Below are 20647 nucleotides of genomic sequence, written 5' to 3'. Positions count from 1 at the left end.
CAATTTCTCCATTTCTCTCACCTCTCACCTATGTTCAGTCACTAAATCTCATCAGTTTTACATCCTTAACATCTCTCGCATTTGCTCCCACTTTTCTTGCCATCATCACTTCTTGTCTATATTCCTACAACAACACTACGGCCTCCCTGTATTGGCCCCCCATAACCATTTCCCTACATTACCACCAAGGCCATCTTCCCAAAACATAAAATAAGTATGTCCTTTCTTTACTTTTCAGTTATTCCCCTTTGCTTACAGATAAAATGCAAACTCCATTTAAAAAATACTAACAGCAGTTTATACCTACTGAACATCTGACTGTGTGTCAGGCACTGTTTGGGACCCTTACGTGTATTAACTTTTCAATCCTAAACATAAGTCATGAGGTAGATACTGAAAATACCCTTAGCATTTTACAGAAAATGAACTAAGGCACAAAGAGGCTAAGTAAGTTCCCCACAGGCACAGCACCAGTAGCAAAGTTTTAAATCAAGCTGTCTGACTCCGGAGCCCAACCCTTTTAGTACCAGCGCCAGGGCTAATACCAGCACCTAAAGCACAAGGCTTTTACCCAGCAGCCCTCTCCAAATGCTCTGCTCCAACCCTGCTGCTTCCTAAATGTACCCTGCTCCTACAAACTTCCATACTTCTGTTCAAGCGACTCTCACGATCTAGAAGGCCCTTCTCCAGCCCTTACTCTCACCTCTCCTCACCCTTACCGTCACCATCCAACAGGCAATGCTTGCTCATTTTTCAAGACTCAACCCAATGCCCTCTCCTCACAGATGCTGATCCCTACCCAAGGAGCAATATTCACTTCTTCCTTTGTGGCTCCCAGGAGCTCTGCACAGACTTATTTCCTAATCCTTAGTGAGAGACTGGAGTATTATTCAAAAAATATTCACTCCCCTCCCCTCCTACTATAAGAAGACTGTCTTTCCCTGTCCTACTAACTCTGGACTTGGCCACACTATTTGCTTTGGCAGTGGAATGTGATAGATGTGATGCAAGTGGAGACTTTAAATCCACTGCATGATTTGGCAGGGCTCTGGTGCACCTGTCATTCATTTGCCATGAAGACAATATCCCCAGGTAGCCTCTTGGTCTAAGGAGAACAAACACGCATGGAGCAGACCTGTACCCAACCCCCAGCCTTGAGCCAAGTGCAGCCAACCCACAGCTAGAGGCAGAACCACTTCAGCCGATCCATAAGCAAGAAAAAAATACTATTGCTAGCTGACACTGCATTTTTGAAGTGGTTTGTTATACTGCACTGTTGTACCAAGAGCTGACTAATATATACCTAGAAGTTTTAATTTCATGTGTTTGTTTAGATGTCTTGAGGGCTGAGAACAGTGCTCTGAACACTAACAGCTGTTAACAGATTTTTTTTTTGTTGAGATATAATTCACATACCATAAAACTCACCCTTTTAAAGTGTACAATTCAGTTTTTTTTAGTATTTTCACTAAGTACTATAAATAAATGGCCAACCATCACCACTATGTAATTCTAGAATATTTCCATCATCCCCAACAGAAACCTATAGCCACTAGCAGTCTCTTAGTAGATTTTTGTAAATGAGTCACTTAATTAATGGAAATGTAAGAAATTCCTAGAAGAACTCTTTTATCAGAACCGGAGTGATGACATAACCATTGCAGAAAAATCATGTTTTCTCAGAAATGTGTCTCCACTAGGGTATGTTAAGATCATTGTATTTTTAAAATAAGTTATACTCACATTTCCCGTATATTTTTAATATAAATATTTACTATCCTTTTAAATTGCTATTGCAAGACAAAGGCCTTTTGGGGATTTAATTTTCGATCTTCAGATCACAGAAATGCTTCATTAAAAACCACAAAGCGTTCGGGAGGGGAAAAAATTTTTCACATAGTTCAAAGCTACCAGTAACAAGGAAAACATGACATAGAATCTGCATTTGCATTTTAAAAAATAATAATCTCTTGGTCAAATGCCAAAAATAAAATCTCAAAGTTTCCATTAATATGCACCAGAGCTTCAAAAATTAGCAAATCTAAACTTTAAAAACACAAATATCATAGGGCCGGCCAAGTGGCTCAGTTGGTTAAGAGCTCGCTCAAGAGTTTGAGCTCTGAGCAACAGCGGTTCGAGTCCAGCCCGAGGTGAGCAGCCGCTGAGCTGCCAACAGGTAGCAGGATGGCTCAGCTAAAAATAAAAAAATTTAAAAAATAAAAACACAAATATCAAAATCTCCCAAAATGGCAGAATTGAAACACTATTCTTGTTGAATACTTAACATCATACTTAAGCACTGTTACTCATTTTTTTTTTTAGATAACAAAGAAAACTATATTTTACAAAAGAACTATAATGACAAGCTCATTTCATTCTATTAAGGAGGTGGAGAGAGAGGGACTTATTTCAGAGACTAACTCCATAGAGTTTCCTTTGGAAAAAAGTTTATTGAAGACTTAAATGTTGAATAATGTGATAAATAAGAAACTCATGACAAGGGCAAAATGTCCTAAACTCAAAAGCTATATTTTCTGCATATAGAAGAAGCACCCAGAACTTTGTTTTGCTGTACTGTATGAAACTATTTTACCAAACCTAAGAAACCTAGAAAACCGTCATTCTAACCACTATCTCCTTCAAAAAAAAAAGTGAAAATCTGACCAAGGCCTAGCAAAGTAACCAGTGAGCTTTGAAGTATCCTGACTCTGCCTAAACTGTTCAACCACTTTTTATTTTTACCTTCCTCTTTCCCGTATGGGCTCTGCATAGGACCCAGCTGCGCTGTGCCAATCTGAGTCACTCAACCAGAGGATCAGTGGGCGACAGCCGCCGTATCCACTTTTAGACGGGCCCCACATGCCTGGGTAGTGTGCAGGCACAGAGCCGAACATTCTCCAGCCCCAGAGTATCCAGCGAACAACTGCATGGGTTTGCTATTTCTAGGCTGCAGGCTCCAAAAGATACACCCTTACCTGAGCCACAGGAAATTCAATGGGGAAAATAAATCAGATACTGGGATTGGACATTTTCATTTCTAACATGTTCTAAGAGCTACTATTTTATAATGGAGTAAAAAGGTCCACAAATATTGGGACGAAAGGAGAGCTGAAATACCTAAGATCAACATTTTTATATTTTTTCCAGCTTTATTGACATATAATTGACAAATAAAATTGTAAGATATTTAAAGTGTACATCGTGGTAATTTTATATATGTATACATTGTAAAAGGGTTCCTCTCATCTAGTTAATTAACACATCCACTACCTCCTCATCTTTTTTTTTTTTTTTGGTGTAGGGGAGAACGTTTAAGTTCTACTCTCAGCAGATTTCAATTATACAGAGCAGTGTTATCAATTACGGTCACCATGTTATACATTAGATCCTCAGACTTTATTCATCTTGTAGCTGAAAGTTTGTACCCTTTTACCAACCTCTCTCCATTTCCCTGACCCTAGCCCCAGGCAAGCACTTTTTCACTCTCTGTTTCTATGAGTTTGACTTTTTTTTTTCCAGAGTTCACGTATCAGTGATATCATGCAGTATTTCTCTTCCTTTGTCTGGCTTATTTCACTTAGCATAATACCCTCAAGATCTATTCATGCTATTGCAAATGGCAGAATTTCCTTCATTCTCATGACTGAATAATATTTGTGTGTGTGTGTGTGTGTGTGTGTGTGTGTGTGCACACGCATGTGTCTTCTTCATCCATTAATCCACTGACAGACAATTAGGTTGTTTCCATGTCTTGGCTATTGTGAATAATGCTTCAATGAACATGGAAGTGCAGATATCTCTTCTATATCCTATTTTTCTTTCTTTGGATATACACTCAGAAATGGAATTGATGGATCATGTGGTGTTTCTATTTTTAATTTTTTTGAGGAACCTCCAACTGTTTTCCAAAGTGGCTGCACCAATTTGCAATCTCACCAACAGTACACGAGGGTTCTCATTTCTTCACACCCTCACCAACACTTGTGGTTCCTTGATTTATTGAGATGGCCATTCTGACAGGTGTGAGGTGATATCTAATTGTGGTTTAATTTGCATTTCTCTGATAATTAGTGATGTTAAACATCTGTTTATATGTCTATTGGCCATCTGTATGTCCTTTTCGGAGAAATCTCTATTTGGGTCCTCTGCCCATTTTTTTATTGGGTTGTTTGGTTTTTGGTGTTCAGTTGTATGAGATTTTTATAGATTTTAGATATTAACCTCTTATGAGATGTATCATTGGCGAAATTCTTCTCCCATTCAGTAGGATGTCTTTTGATTTTATTGATGGTTTCCTTTGCTGTACTAAAAATTTTACTTTGATATAGTCCCATTTGTATATTTTTTTCTTTTGTTTCCCTTGCCCATAGAGATATACCAGTGAAAATATTACTAAGGGTAATGTCTGAGAGTTTACTTCCTATATTTTCTTCTAGGAGTTTTATGGTTTCAGGTCTTACATTTAAGTCTTTAATCCTTCTTGAGGTTATTCTTGTATATAGCATAAAAAGGTTTGGTCCAGTTTCTCTTTTTTGCATGTATCTCTCCAGTTTTCGCAGCACCATTTATTGAATGGACTGTCTTTACCCCCATTATATATTCTTCCTTCTTTTGTCATAGATTAAATGACCATGTAGACATGAATTTATTTCTGGGCTCTCCATTCTGTTCCATTGATCTGTGTATCTGTTTTTATGCCAGTACCATGCTGTTTTGATTACTATAGCCTTCTAGTATAATTTGATACCAGGTAGTGTAATACCTCCAGCTTTGTTCTTCTATCTCAAGATTGCCATGACTATTTGGGGTATTTTATGGTTCCAAATAAATTTTAGGATTATTTGTTCTAGTTCTGTGAAAAATGCCATTGTTATGTTCATCGGGATTGCACTGAATATATAGATTGCTTTGGGTAGTATGGACAGTTTAACTATATTAATTCTTCCCATCCATAAGTATGGTATATGCTTCCTTTATTTGTATCTTCTTTAATTAATCTCTTCAATGTCTTATAATTTTCTGAGTACAGATCTTTTACTTCCTTGGATAAATTTATTCCTAGGTATTTTTTGATGCAATTATATATCAGATTGTTTTCTTAGTTTCTCTTTCTGATTCTTATTGGTGTATAAAAATACAACAAATTTCTGAATATAAATTTTGTACCCTTCTACTTTACTAAATTCATTTATCAGTTCTAATAGTTTTTTGGTAGTTCTCTCTATATAGTATCATGTCATCTGTAAATAATGACAATTCTACTCACTCCTCTCCCGTTTGGATGCCTTTTACTTCTTTCTCTAAATGTATCAATTAAATCCATCTGGTCTAGTGTATCATTTAAGGCCGCTGTTTCCTTGTTGATTTTCTATCTAGAAGATCTGTCCATTGGTGTCAATGGGGTGCCTAAAGTCTCCTGCTATGATTATGTTACTGTTGATCTCTGCCTTTATGTCAGTCAATATTTTTTTATACCGGGGGTGCCCAAAAAATGTATACACATGACTTGTATTCATATTTTATCAGTATATATTGAATACTATAATTTTAATACAGTTTTTTCCTTCCTTAAAATGTGTATACATTTTTTTGGCACTCTGTATATTTAGTTGCTCCTATTTTAGGTGCATAGATGTTTACTGGGGTTATGTGCTCTTGTTGGATTGATCCCTTTATCATTATGTAAAGTCCTTCTTTGTCTCTTATTATAATCTTCATTTTAAAGTCTATTTTGTCTGATATAAATATGGCTATTCCAGCATTTTTCTCATTTCCATTTGTGTGAAATATCTTTTTCCATACATTTTATTTCAGTCTGTGTGTCTTTTGATCTGAGGTAGTCTCTTGTACATAGCATATATATGGGTCTTGGTTTCTTATCCATTCAGTCACCCTATATCTTTTGATTGGAGCATTTAAAGTGATTATTGATAGGCACAAAGTTATTGCCATTTTATTATTCATATTTTTTATCATTTGTTTGTTTGTTCATTTTCCCTCTTCTTAAAGAAGTCCTTTTAACAGTTCTTGTAATACTGGCTTGGTGGTAATGAATTTCTTTAGCTTTTTCTTGTCTAGGAAGCTCTTTACTTTTCCTTCAACTTTAAATGATAGCCTTGCTGGGTAGAGTAGTCTTGGTTGTAGGCCCTTGCTTTTCATCACTTTCACTATTTCCTTCCACTCCCTTCTGGCCCACAAAGTTTCTGTTGAGAAATCAGCTGACAATTTTATGGGAGTTCCCTTATAAGTAATGTTATCTTTCTCTTGCTACTTTTAGGGTTTTCTCTTTGTCTTTAACCTTTGCCACTTTAATTATGATGTGTCTTTGTGTGGGCCTGTTTGGGTTCATCTTGTTTGGGACTCTCTGAACTTCCTTACCTTGTATGTCTATTTCCTTCACCAAGTTAGGGAGGCTTTCAGTCATTATTTCTTCAAATAGGTTCTCGATCCCTTGCTCCCTCTCTTTTCCTCCTGGTACTCCTATGATGTGAATGTTGCTACACTTGATGTTGTCCCAAAGGACCCTTAAACTATCTTCATTTTTTTATGCTTGTTGTTGTTGTTGTTGTTGTTCCAATTGGGTGCTTTCTGCTACCCTGTGTTCTAAATAGCTGATTCAGTCCTCTGCTTGATCTATTCTGCTGTTGATTCCTTCTAGTGTATTCTGCATTTCAGTTGTTGCATTCTCTTCACTCTTGCTCCCCCCTCACCAATACCTCTCACGGACATGCTTGGTGAAGAGTCTGTATCATGCCCCATAGCATGGCATTCACTAGCACAGATAAAGCAGCCAAACTGCCTGGGTTTGAAGATCAGCTCCACCATCTGATGACTATGAGACTGGCCATTTACTTATTTCTCTGCAACATGGGAATAATAGAATTTGTACCTAGCTCACAGGATTGTTAAGAAATTAAATGCTTAGAACAGGGATGGCCAAGCTATAAGCCCTTGTAAACCTTTTGTCATGATCTACAGTAATTGAAGAGAGTATAGAGAAAATCTGATCTCTGTCCTCCAAGAGAGAACCAGTCATGGCACCAGGCTAGGGCCAGGCAGCACTGTAGACCCCTACCTTCTGCATCAGGGCTGAGCAACTCTCCCAGTACACACTCCAAATTCATTCTGCCCACCTCTCACCCTGATTGCAACTCTCCCACCTTACTAGCCTCCTCTGATTCTTTCTTTAGAGTTTTTACACAGCTAGCAGCCTCCACCTAGAACATGATTTCCTGCTCCTTCTGTCTGGCCAGTTCCTGCTCATCCTTCGAGTTTCAGCTTAAACAGCACTCCCTCAGAGAGGCCTGCTCGAGGCCTCCTAAATCAAAGGAGGTCCTGGCCTCCTCCATATTCCACACAACCTGTTCTTCCATTTCTGCTCTTCTAAACAGGCATCACACACAGAATTGTGTATCCAGGATCTGTGCTTCCTGGTGGAACGCAACTCCACCAGGGCAGAAGCCACATTTGTCTCATATACTGACGAGTTCCTAGGACATGCTCAATAAATACATGATGAATGAATGATGTCCAAAACTGAGACAAATTGCCCATACACATACACTGGTACAGGAAGGCAACAATGAATATCAGCAGCCTACAAAACAACGCTTAGACAAGCTACTTACCCTCAAGTCTCAGTTTCCTTGTGTCCAACTCACCTCCCAAGAGCTTCTCATCCACAACAAATAACTCTACTGCTTTTCCTTGGGAAGAGTGCTGCATTAAGTACTTCCAAGACACAAAATCCCAAAGAAAAATGCCTCAGAAAAAACGCTGCAATATTCCACTACTCCAAAAGCAGTAGGAGTGTCTCCTAGAAATGCTGTCCAAGGTCTTCTGATAGTAGATAGAAAAGGTGAAGTCCCTAAAAATGTTCCTTATGATCCAAAATCCCAGATTCCAGCATCAGGCATCTTCAAGCTGTTGTTTTATACATCTATGTGTATGAGCATGTGAGGGAGAGCATGTAAGTCTGCACAAAATGGAATATCCAAGTATATCTACTATAACATGCACATTACTTGAAAATGAATGAATAATGTCCCAAAGTAAGACAACTAACCAAAAACCTCGTATTTTGCAAAATCACAAACTAAACTATAACAGGTATTATGGAAAACATAGAGTTGGGGCAGAAGGCTCAAATCCCATTCAAGTTGTAACCAGAACACTAATGAAAACAATAAGAACATTGGAAGTTATACCACAAATAAAATGATGTTTTCTATTTCCTACTACAAAATAAATATGGGACTTTACCCAAAAAGTGGGGTGGCAGTCAGGGTGCAGGGTGGAAAGCATGTAAGGAAGGACTGAGACTACTGCATTATGGAGATAAGAGAAAAATGCAGAAAAATCTGAGAAAATCAGAACTTTTAATAAGCACAAAGCCAAATGGAGCTGAGAACAAGAACAAGGAGCGATCGTCTCCCTGGTTTACTTCTACCAGCCTACTTTGTTTTTAACTATTGCTATTTGGTGATGCAAAATATTTTACTTTTCAACTACAGTTGACATACAATATTATATTAGTTTCAGGTGTGCAACGTAGTAATTAGACATTATATACCTTATGAAGTGAGGTGATGCAAAATATTAAGGTGCTAAGAAAAATCTCACATGAACCATTGCAACTTGTGCCTTATAAAGCAACATTCCCAATTTCCCAATTCCATATGCAATAATTCACATCACAGAAACATAAACTAAAGCAGAGGCAACTGTATTTGCCCAGGATACCAGGGCCCATACCAAGTAATATTGAAGCTAGGGCCATGGGATACCAGATGGGTAGGCCAAGAGAAGGTCCACCATGAGGATCACCATTTGAGGTCCTGGGAGCCACGTCATATCAGAGTCCCAACCAGCCTGCATGCCAGTCTTAAAATGATTGAAACTTATTAGAACAGGCACAGTAGAGAACCTTGAACAGGAATAGTGGGCAATGGATATCTGTGTTACACAAGGACTAAGCGGGATAACAAGTGCAGAGCACCTATCACAATGCCAAGCAGGGAGACACACTAAATACATGTTTTTCTTCCCCCTGTTAATAATACCATATCTCCCCTTTTTCGAAAAATTTTGGGTCTAAAACCTGGGTGTGTCTTACACAGTGGTTATAGATTTCAAATGCCATAGATGGAACTGAGGACGAGGCAATATACGAAGACAGTGATTCATCATCAGACACAGATGAGGACAAGCTAATGGTTGGGAGTTTTGACAGCGATGAGGAGTTGTATGAATTTTATGATGAATAAAACTTGAGTTCAATAACTTTATGTAATACATATTTTTTCAAGTTTTGGGCCCCAAAATTAAGGTGTGTCTTATACATGGGGAAATACGGTAATTTCAGTTCTTGAGCTCAGATTCCAGGACTATTTGAATACAGAGGGAGAGCCAGGTCACAATCAAGGGGAATGAGGTTGGTGAAGACAAAGGGAATAAAAATAGTTCCACGCATTGACTATAGTTCGTTCTGCTCCTGTAATGGTTTTTTTCATAGTAGTCTTAACCACTCTCCTGCCAAAATTTATCTTTTTAAAAACATTTCAAGGGCTCCAGTTTCAGAGATGTGTTTAGGAGCTGGAGAGGTGAAACTGTTTCCTAGCAACTAACAGTACCATGCACACACAAAAAAAGATGTTCAATAAACAGCTGTTAAGGGAAGGAGGGAGAGAGAGAGGAACAGGTCTTCTGTTTGGTTAGACAGTTAGTTGGGATCATGATCTTTTTAGAAGTTTTTGCTTTTACTTCTAGAGCATAGCAGTCAGCAACCCAAGCTCAAGCTCTGGAATGAGAATTGCCTGGGTTCAAATCCCAGCTCTTCCACTTATTAGCTATGTGACTTCAGGCAAATCAGTTAACATTTCTGTGCTCCAGTTTTCCCATCTGTAAAATGGGCATAAAATGGTCCTTACCTGAGAAGCACCTTATTGTGCCAGGCCCTGTAATAGGAGATAGATAGATAGATAGATTGATAGATAGATAGATAGATAGATAGATAGAGATAGCTGTCATCGCATTTTCATATCATATCATTAACTCGAACAAGCATCTAGACTAGCATTAACACAAGAAAAGTGCTCTGGAAGTGTGTTAACTATAATTATTTTTATTTGGCACTGAACTAGCCACTTTATCGCTGTACATTATCACATTCTGTCAACTCTTGTAACATGATGAATCAGGCTTCCACTTGTCACCCACCCCACCCTCCTATTTATGACATCTTGCAATGTTCCTGAGGAAACAGGCGGCAACCACATCTGTTGGCTGCTGACAACATTCAACTCCACAAGCTCCTTTTTTTAAATTTTTTATTTTCTGTGAGAAAGGCACAGAGGATGCTATTTCTCAGTGTTTCCATTGGGTCATGACAATGAACAGTCATAGCCATGATCATTCATAATACTGGCTACGGGTCATTAGTTTTTGTGGGATATTTTCCTTTTAAAAATATCTATCTAATAAGAACTCACATAGGTAACCAGTATAATAAAAATTCCTCAGTGCTTTTTCTTTTTAGATATCCTATAATTGAAGGTACCCTGATCTTTCACTCATATTAAGAAATAGGAATTATCTGAACTCCTACAAGAGGTGAGAGAGAGGAGGCTGACTTATTGCTTTGAGGTAAGGAGTGAAACAGAAGGTGAGAGTCCCAGGGCAGAATGCTGGGGACATGTTTACTTAAAAAACAAAGGTGTTTTCTCTCCAATCCTGCAGACAGGAACTCCAAGTGCAGTGAGTCCTACATCAGTCCAACTTGAGGACAAGGTTGGCCTCCGAAATAATTCCTTCAACTGATATCACCTATCTAAGAGCCAACAGTGGAATGACTTTCCAAGCGTCCAATCACTGACTGTCTCCAGGCAACTATTGGGTAAACTGCTTTTTTAAATCAGTCTTTAAAAAAAAAACCACTTTGCTTCCTGTCAGGGCAGCAACAGAGTCTATTTTCGCTGCCACGGCAGCCAAGTGCCAATCAGGCAATTATAGCTGGGCACAGGCTCACTGAGAAATCTCTCAGGCAGTGTGTAACATGGCTATGGGGACGGAACAGGGAGCAGCGGGAATAAACCAAGGAGGGATACGACAATGACTAAGACCCAGTCCTTGGCCACAAGCGCTGTGGGGTTTATCACAGGAGGCAGATCCTACACAATCATACATTCATCACAGTGAAATATGACAATGTTTCTGACAGAGGCAAATGGTAAGGCATGCACAGAGAAGAGTTAATGGGCCTAGCTAGGAATCAGGGAATCTGCCTCACAGGCAGTCATATCTAAATTCTGTTTTGAACGGATTTGTCCCTAGAGAAGTGGAGAGGGGGCATACCAGGGTATCCCTACCTTGACAGCCATTCTCCCCTTTCTGCTAAGGAATAGAACCCAGAATATTACCTGGGGACACCGCAGCCTCCCCTGCAATCAGGAGTGGCCATGTTATTGAAGTTCTGGGCAATGGAATGGAAACAGAAGTATCAGGAAGAATTTTCTAGAAGGCATTTTATAAAAAAAGGATGCTCTCATTCTTCATTTTCCATTCCTCCATCCTGTTTCCTGAAAAGGTGATGTCATGATGAATCTCTAGCAGCCTTGTCGTACCATGAGGAAGGGGGTTCTAAAGACGGTGGGTTCGAGTGTTGAAAGAAACCTAAGTCACAGATCTCCAAAGTTTACAAATTATAGGCTCCCAAACGGCATGTGACTTTATCAGTTTATAAAGCCCCTTCTTTTAGAGGAATTTGGGAGAAAGTTCCCAAATCAGAGGACACCTGTGGATCATCACCCCCAAGTCTCACACAAAATTTCTCCACTCACTCACTGAAAAGCAGGCAGGTTTCCTGTGACCCCTTCTTAGCTCAGAGTGGAATATGGTCTCTACCATCCCTATTTAGTATAATAATTTTAACCTCCAGTTCAGGCTCAAACATAAACCCGAAGTCCTCTCTGCCATTTCTCCTAGAAGAGTTTTTCATTTATTTGTGACTTGGTCCTAAGAGGTGCAGAGATGTATCATGCAAACCCTACTCTGAGTGGCCACCAAGAACATTCAAGAACTTCTCGCTCAACTCCCTTCCCTGCATGACCCCCCCCCACACACACACACACACATACACACACCTTCAACAAACCTGGAGAACTTCAAAAGCATTTCCACTTTTTTCAAAGCATAATCACAAGAAAAGTATGCATTGTGTGCCCATGCAAGCCCTTGTCTCAGTCAATTAGCTTCAATCTAATTCTCCTGCTCAGCACCCTTCAATGGTCCTAGTTTAAAGATTACTTTCACTCTGAGTCCTTGCCTGCTTAAAGTACTTTTCTCTTAAGCTCCCCCAGTCTCTGTCTTCATAGCACTTACCCCAACTTGTACATAATGTATTTATCATTTAACCTCTTTCTCCCTACCCAACTACATTGTGCATTTCATGAGGGCAGAAATTATGGGGTTTTTTGTTCACCATCTAACCCTGGTTCTTAGCACCATGCCTGGCACATCGTTGGAGTTTAGTAAACACTATTTAGTAAACAAATTTTAAAATTTGTTTAAAAATACTTTCACACATTAAATTCTTATTTCCACCATCATGCTTATATTTTAGTGTTTACACTGAAGTGAGCTTACAAAGGAGTGATAGCCAAGCATCCTACAAAATTATTTTCATATTTTAAACCATCTGACTAAGCCGATCATAGCTTTCATTCAGTTACTCGTTAGAATAAAATAATTGTCTGAATATCATTTTTTTTAAATGTTTCTTAGGAGAGGAAAAAGAGCTGTGTACTCATCACAATAAATAAAATTCTAATTCCTCACTTAGTGCACCCACATGGTAAAATATAAGGCTGAGGATTTTTTTTATAACAGTATTAAGTCATCTAAATAAAAAAGTCACAAGTCCTTCTGTCCTTGACCTTTATTTAAAAAAAAAAAAGAAAGAAAGAAAAAAGGAAAAAAAAAGGTTCATTCTTACATGGCTTCCTAATGAGCTGTTTAGGGATAGATAGGTGGGTACAGCCTAACGTCTAAGGTTGATGAGGAAGCCAATATAATAGCTGCACCAGGGTAGCTATCAGAGGCAGAATGCAGAACAGTGGAAACATGGACCTTTCTCAGCCTAACCAATATTTTACTCTTAAGGTCCCGGCACAAATACAAGGATACAGTTTTGCTGATAGTATAAGTTTAGTGAGAAAGGTGTCAGTCAAAATATTCCTTAGGTACATGTTATGTGACTATGTCACCTCATTTCTTCCCCTCATACCAAAGATAGTTCCCTGAGATAGGATGGCCATCCCATCAGGGTTAGCTACATGAGGACATCTCTTTGGGAGTGTTGTTTTCAATACTGAAAACATGGAATTTTACCGCAGCGGAACTGAACTCCATGACATCATTCTTCCTTGCAGCGAGAAATATAACATCTCTTCATGTACAGGCAGAAGTCTTTCCGATACTCTGTCATTCTCTCTCTCTTTTTTTTTAAAGGGCTACTTTTTTCCTGTATCATTTAGTAACCCTCTAGTTTAGGCTATTTTTATATTTCTCAGCCATTTAAAAACAAAGTTCTATTATCTTTTCCTCTCCTCGTGTAATTGCACTGAAGTCATCCTCTTTCCCACCTTAATCTCCCACCCCAAAAAGATCACGTTACATTTATTTTGCTTTCAATGTAAACACACACACACACACACACACACACACACACACACACACACACACACACACATATCCTTAGGAAAAGATGAGGGGAAATATTATAAAATTGTACTGTACATTTTTCTAAATCACAGAACAGTGAACCGGGCTTACAAAGAAAATTTCGTTCCAATTAGAGTAGTTTAGTCAGAAATCAACCAGCATTAAGTGATTCAGTCCTCAGCCATGAAAATAAAGGCCAAAATGAGTAGAGTTAGACGGGAATGTTGGTGATAGGGATGCTAATTAGAAGCCAAGATTCCCAGAAGTCACAGAGTTACTTTGTTCAGACACTTCAGTTCTTCAGGAAGGGACCTGGAGACCTGCAGGAGAGGCTGCCAATCTCCTCTCCTGGAAGGACCTGCCTCTTGGCTGAACTCAACAACAAAACTGTTCCCAGGTGAGATCTTGTCCAGATGGGAGAGCTCTCAAGTAAAGGTGAAGGGGCTGTGGTAAAGGCCTCTGACAGATGTGCCAACAGAGGCTGAACACATCAGCACTGAGAAGAGATATACCTTCACACCCATATTTGGAGAACAAAACAGACCACACAGGTATTAGGTCTTTACTCAAATTCTCTGGGGAATGTAAAATATAGAATAAGGCATCTTCTCCATTAGAAAATGTTAAAAGCACACATGGACTATGCATTTATTCATCTCCATATGGAACAGGCTTGAGATGTAAAACTATAACAAGAGAGCCATGGGTCCCTAATAGCATAACCATAAAATATTCTAGAATATCTGTCCTCTTAAGAAATGAATCAACAAGCTTAAATAAAATTTTTTTAACTAATTATTTACCTACTAGCTGTTCACCCTAATAAAACTTCAGTGGAGTGATTGGGGGCTGTGGCAGTACCAGGAGACTGAAACCATACTCTAGCAGATCTGAGCTACAGACAACCCCATTGCCCAGCTCTGCCTGAGCAGCGTGAGGTCTGAAGACAGCAAACAAAGGTGAGGAGCCTCATTCTTCTTGCCTGAGGGCCGGGGTAGTACCACCTACTTGGTATCCTGTCCCCCACCCAATGTAACACCGAGGTGGTCTATCCAAGTGAAGAGAGCCCCTCAGTCCTGCAGCTAAAAGAGACAAATTATGGGAAATAGTCTAGGAAACTACAGTTTCTGAAATCCATATCCTGCTACCACATAAGGTTGGGGGGGGGGGGGGGGTGGTAGCAACTCTGTACCCAGGATCAGGAAACTCAGTCCTTACAGGAATGTTTACACATGGTGCTAAATATGGGAAGCAATATAAGGGATCAGATAACAAGGGCTGCAAAATCAAATAGCCTGGGTTTAAATCCTGATTCTAAGTACTTACTGACTAGATAATCCTGGACAGTCCCCTAACTCCTAGAAGCCCCAATTTCTTCAACTCTAAATTTTGGATGTCTGGATACATATATTTGTAGAAATTAAGAAAGGATGCTTTGAATTAAAGTCCTAGTTCTCCCACTTATTTGTAACTTCGGGCAAGATACTTAGAGCCTCAATTTTCTCACCTGTATAGATGGGAATAATAATAACACTTAATGCATACATAGACGTTTTAGCCCAGTGCCCAGCACATAGTAAGCACGCCATAAATTTATCAGCTTTTATCCTTATGAGCATCAACTTCATTACCATCACTATCATTATCTTGTTACCTCTAACTATGACATTTTTAAGTTTCAGGATGGTCCAAAGCAAAAAGAAAAGGCCAGGCCAATTTCCAGGGGTTGCCTGGTCCCACCTCGCACCGATTACCACCCACAGAATCACAGCCAGATGTGTGCATCATGGCTCCATTGTCATCCACCAGCAAAGAGAGGGGGCTGAGAGATGCAGTTGCTGGGAACACATGCTCCACCCTCCCCTCTTCCTGGTGGCCAGAACTCAGTCTGTCCATTTGGAGCTCACTTGATGCAAAGGTGGTTTCCAGGGAGATGCAGGAGCAAGAAGTGCCAGCTCCACCTCCCATTCCACTTCCCCTTTCCCCAAATCTGTGGGATCTCACTGTTCTCCTACCACGTGACAGCATTGTGTCATAGCAGCCCTTGTGTACAAACAAGCCAGGCTATTTAAATGCCATTGGGAGAAAGATGCGGCCTGCTCTAATTTACATATCTATTCAGACCATTACTCCTTTCTTGATTGAGCCAGAAAAAGGTTTTCTTTCCTCTTCCAGGCTCTCCATGCAGAGCTGGAGAACCATATGAAAAGCTAAATTTCTGTTGTAGTAAAAAGATGTAAGTCAGGCTGGCCGAGTGGCTCAGTTGGTTAAGAGCTTGCTCAAGAGTGTGAGCTCTGAGCAGCTAGCAGTTCAATTCCCAGCCCAAGCTAAGCTGTCGCTGAGCTGCCAGAATGGCTCAGCTAAAAAAAAAAAGATGTGTCATCAAGTCCCTACAGACATGGAGAATTAAAAAGACTATATAACTTGCAGTATGCGTTCACTCATCATTACATCGCAAATGTCATGTGTTGCTGGCCACTAAATGCTAAATTCTCCCAAAGGCTACTCATAAATTCTCCCAACTGCCAAACAATACAACATCTTTTCATCATCAGGTCGCAGTTAAATAAGAAAACAATTCGATGTGGGCAGGGGAAATGACCCAAAATGATGAATCGATCCCTTCCAGCACTAGTTCCCACTCATGTGAAATATGGATTAGGTCACAAATAAGATTATATTCATCACCAAGCCCCATGGGTCTGCTATGATTAAAGTTAAAGGAGTCCAGAAACTTCTCAAGTTGAAGAACTAGGGCTGAGTTGGGTTGAAATTTCCAACCCCTCCCTGAAGACTTGGCAACCTGTTTCAAATCACAACTGAAACCAAGTTGAAGGGACATCTGTTTCTCCAGAAAGTGTTTGGCATTGCAGAGAAGAGCTACAGATTAGAATAGATAAATATTGCTGCAGGCAGGATCAAGGAAATTAGAATCATCTACCTGCTCCCAAACTAGTGTAACTCAATGAACACCACGGGAGGGGGGTGGGGACAAAAGGGAAGAAAGAAAGGAAGGCAGAAAGGAGGAAGGGAAATAAATGGGAGAATTATTCTTTTTCCTAATAGGAGTTGACACTTCAGTGAACAAAACACTGCTACATTTGAGATCAATATTCAGACAGCCACTTTGTATCTGATGATTTAATACTGGATTGTCTGCAAGAGGAAAGGCAGTGAGCACTCTGCTTGGAGTTTGGTAATAAAGGCTATGCATTCAACTTAAATATTGAGGCATCATTTTCTAAGCCTTAAGGGACCACCAGGTCATTTTATGAGAAGATATTACAGGTTTTCCTCTGATCCCTAGATCTTGTAACGCAAGTTAGAGTAACACATAGTATCTATTGAACTTCTAATCCCGGTTTCCGGAGTTAATAAGGTAAAGATAACAGAATGAGATCAGTAGGTAACTGAATTATATTTTTTTACACTAGAAACTTAGGGTTCTGAAATTTTTCTTTCAAAATCAGCCCTGGTTATTATTAACAACAACAAGAACAATAGCAGTAATAGTAGTATTAGCGATGAGAGTAGTGGTGATGGTAATAGCACTAGTAATGGCAGTAGTAAGAATAGCAGTAGTAATAGTAATGATAATAATACTAACCATTATACTGTACTTCCTAAGTTCTAGGTACTATTATAAACATTTTAAATATAGTGCTAACTTATTTAATCCTCACTGCACTCCTATGTGGTAGGTAAGCTATTATTAGTACTCCTGTTTTAACAGATGCTTTTAACAATATCTCTTTGTTATTTTTGTTGTTATAAACAACTAGAGCTAGCTTTCAAAGAAAATAGTTGGAACTAACAGGCGAGGAAACACAGCCTTGGGCAGCCTGTCCAAGGTCACACAGCTAGAAGGCCAGAGACCCAGGATTCAAAGCTAGGTTGCCCAACCCCAAAGTCTGACCTAACCACAGTGCGATACTTACTGCCCCTTTGCTTAGGATGGCCTTCTACAAAAGGAATGTGGAAGGAAGTTAGTCAGGTCCCTGCCTGATGGAAGCCAGAGTGAATACTTGAAGTTTGCTGTTTCCTTTAGAAGTCTCCCCAAAACCCGCACTGAGACATGCAGCCTGTTCCTACAGCTATAAAAAGTCCCTGCGAGAGTTTACAGAGCTGTTCCCACATGGTCTGTGACCTCCATGAGGGCTTTCACCTTTGCCAGCGAAGGCAGAAGCTGGGTGGGGAGGGAGGGTGAGGTGCGCGCAAGGTTCCCAGGCCACCATTTCCTGCCCAGTGACACAATCCCCAAATAGCCAAGGCTGCAGGCCGAGAAATTCCTCACTAACAAGTTATCTCCGGGAGTTTGTTTCTTGACTTTTCTCACCAACCTGAGACTCAAGGAAGACTAAGGACTGAGCGGGAGAGACAAGCGGCAAAGTTTGTTTATTAACCTGCTACACCCAAGGGAACATTTTTCTGAAAGGGTGAAATTCTTGACTACTGAAAAGAGAAAAAAAAGGCCTGTGGGAAATTTAATCACCAACTGAACAAAAGTGAAAAACAAAGCCCTGCCAATGAGGATGTTGCCGAAGACAATGGGGCCCCTAAAGGAGGTGCAATTGTCTCGAGATAACAATCCCCCCGGGGAATGCAGCTCATACTAAGTACTACATTATTGCTATATTGGCCCAGGAATCTTTGTTCACCCGGCAACTGCGCGCAAAGCCATCTGTTACTGCTCCTGGGTTTCCCCCGGTTTGCAGACACAGCATTTACATTTCAAGAGGAACCTCGGGGAAGGATGGAGGGGGGGCGGGGGCTCTATCTCTCCCTGGAGCAAATACCCTTTTATACAGCCTGGGAGGGGAAGCTCTCCTTTCCGTGAAACCAAACTCCTCAATTGAAAGGAGATAGGCCGCTTCAATAATGCACACACAGAACAGAGCCCACGGCCACTTAGTCATAAAACCACGCATGCCCCATTCGGGTTTCCATATTCTCAAATTGGTGTACACGGTCAAGTATCAAGAATAATACCAAACTGTCGGCAGGGCCTAAATCGGAGACTCTCTTTTCTTAAGGATGCCCCTATTCCTTTTAAACCTTTGGAACCAGGACACAAGCTGATATTCCGGCCTGCCTAATAATTACCTTGAAATATACTACCACTTCAAAACAGGCGGTGATCTTCTGGGCTGAAGGAGATGTTTTAGATCTTGATCTCGGTTGGGACTAGAGTAGTATATACATATGTCAAAATCATGGAGGTATGCACTTAAGAGCTGTGCACCTTCCTGTGTGTAACTTAAACCACAATACATTTTTTAAAGCAGAGTATGTCAATGTCACTCACAATTAAGGAAACTGGAAATAAGCCACTTGCCTTCAAGAACTGTAAGAGTGCTCTCCTCTCATATCCTCCCCTCACCACCATCCACATCCAAAGTCTCTCCTGAGGGTTTTAAAGTTCAAGAACATGAAAAATACAGTTCCCCAGCTCTCAACTGAGGCAGTGACTACAAATGTCTCCTGTGCGTCCTGTGAGCACAAGTATGCGGTAAAGAGGGACAACCCGTCACACCCCAAGGCACATATCAAAAATAAAATGCCAAGGTCTTTTTCTCACCTGATGATGAGCTATCAAGTTATGAGAGACATGATTGAGGCTTTTAGCAAGAGCGTCTGGGGTTTATTCTTCTGTTTCTTTAACCCTATTTTTAAATGGATGTTTCTAAACTCTGCCTAACACCCGTCCTTACGTGAAGCAGGTTAACCCTGTAAGGTGCAGGCCTCTCTGCTGTATGTAGCATTAGAGCAACATTAAGTGAGCATGGTTTCCGCAGGCAGCTCAGCACGGTTTAAATCTGTACCGCTGTAGCTGTTACCCCGGCAGCATCCTGAGATCTGCGGTGCCACAAGGGGATGTCACTAAGTGACAGTCTGATTACTAAAAGGCTTCACCATTGCTGGGTCATGCCTTCGCAGTGCATCTCTTCTTTTGAACTACCAGCCAAGGGGGGGGGGGGCTGCCTCGCACCGAGGAAAAGAGGGTCAAATTCGCCTTCCAATAAGCCTCAAGAAAGGCCGCTGGAGAAACAGGCGCATTACACGGCTCATAGCGGGTCACCTTTCCTCCTCCTCTCCCTCCCCGCCCCCCTCGCGCCCTTCAAGTGTCCCGACCCCCATAGATACATCATTTCGGGAGCACAGGGCCACCAAGCTGCAGCTACCTAGATAGACATCGAGAATCAGGATCACCCTGAGAGCGCTTCCTGGACTGAGCCGAGAGCTCCAGTGATTTCCCTGGCCTGCCACCGAGTCATTTAAGAAGTGAAATATGCCAACGGGGCCGGGTATCCGGCACCTGGGAGCCTGCCCCGCCGCCTCTGGGGTGGATTGGGGGCTGCCAGAGGCTGGGCAACGTCTCTGCGGATGGCACGCTCGCAGGTGGGTCTTGCAAGACTCCCCGGCCCCGCACGCTGTGCCAACCTCACACCTGACCCGGTGCCAGGAACACGGCCAGAGGCTCTGGTGGGTATGCGCTTCCGTGGAGACACTGCCAACTCCGATCTGGACAGGCAGGGAGGGGGCCAAGAGGCGGAAGGCAGAACGGGGTTCAGGACACCGAAAATGCGGCGTCCGCAAGGACTCTGGGGGCCCGCGCTTCCTGAGCCTTTGCGGTGCTTCTGCTCGCACTGCGCTTTCTTTAGCAGCGCCTGGAAGCGGCGGGAGCTGAGATTTGCGCCGCTGGCTGTTGGGAGGGATGGAGGCGCAAGACACCGCTTCCTGCCCCCCACACGCACAGCTAGACTGCAGTGCTCACCGTTCGCACCCACCCTCACTCGAGACTCCAGTGCCAAAGCGCCAGAAGATCGCAGCTTGCCCGAGGCCCTGGCGGGTGACCCCTGAGCATATGGCAGGGGGAAAAAACGGGGTGGGGGAGGGCGAGGCTGGACCTGTCGTCCGTACGTGGGGG

General features: G+C 41.3%; 1 protein-coding gene across 13 annotated transcripts in view; it reads right to left on the bottom strand.

Moving 5' to 3' along the window:
- Nucleotides 1-20647, bottom strand: part of LIMCH1 (LIM and calponin homology domains 1) — a 377436-nt gene that overhangs the window by 356353 nt on the left and 436 nt on the right. The window lies entirely within an intron of this gene.

This window comes from Hipposideros armiger, unplaced genomic scaffold (assembly GCF_001890085.2).
Source record: "Hipposideros armiger isolate ML-2016 unplaced genomic scaffold, ASM189008v1 scaffold_53, whole genome shotgun sequence".
NCBI lineage: Eukaryota > Metazoa > Chordata > Mammalia > Chiroptera > Hipposideridae > Hipposideros > Hipposideros armiger.
Note: the sequence above shows the minus strand (reverse complement) of the source record. Positions and strands in the feature narration are given on the sequence as shown.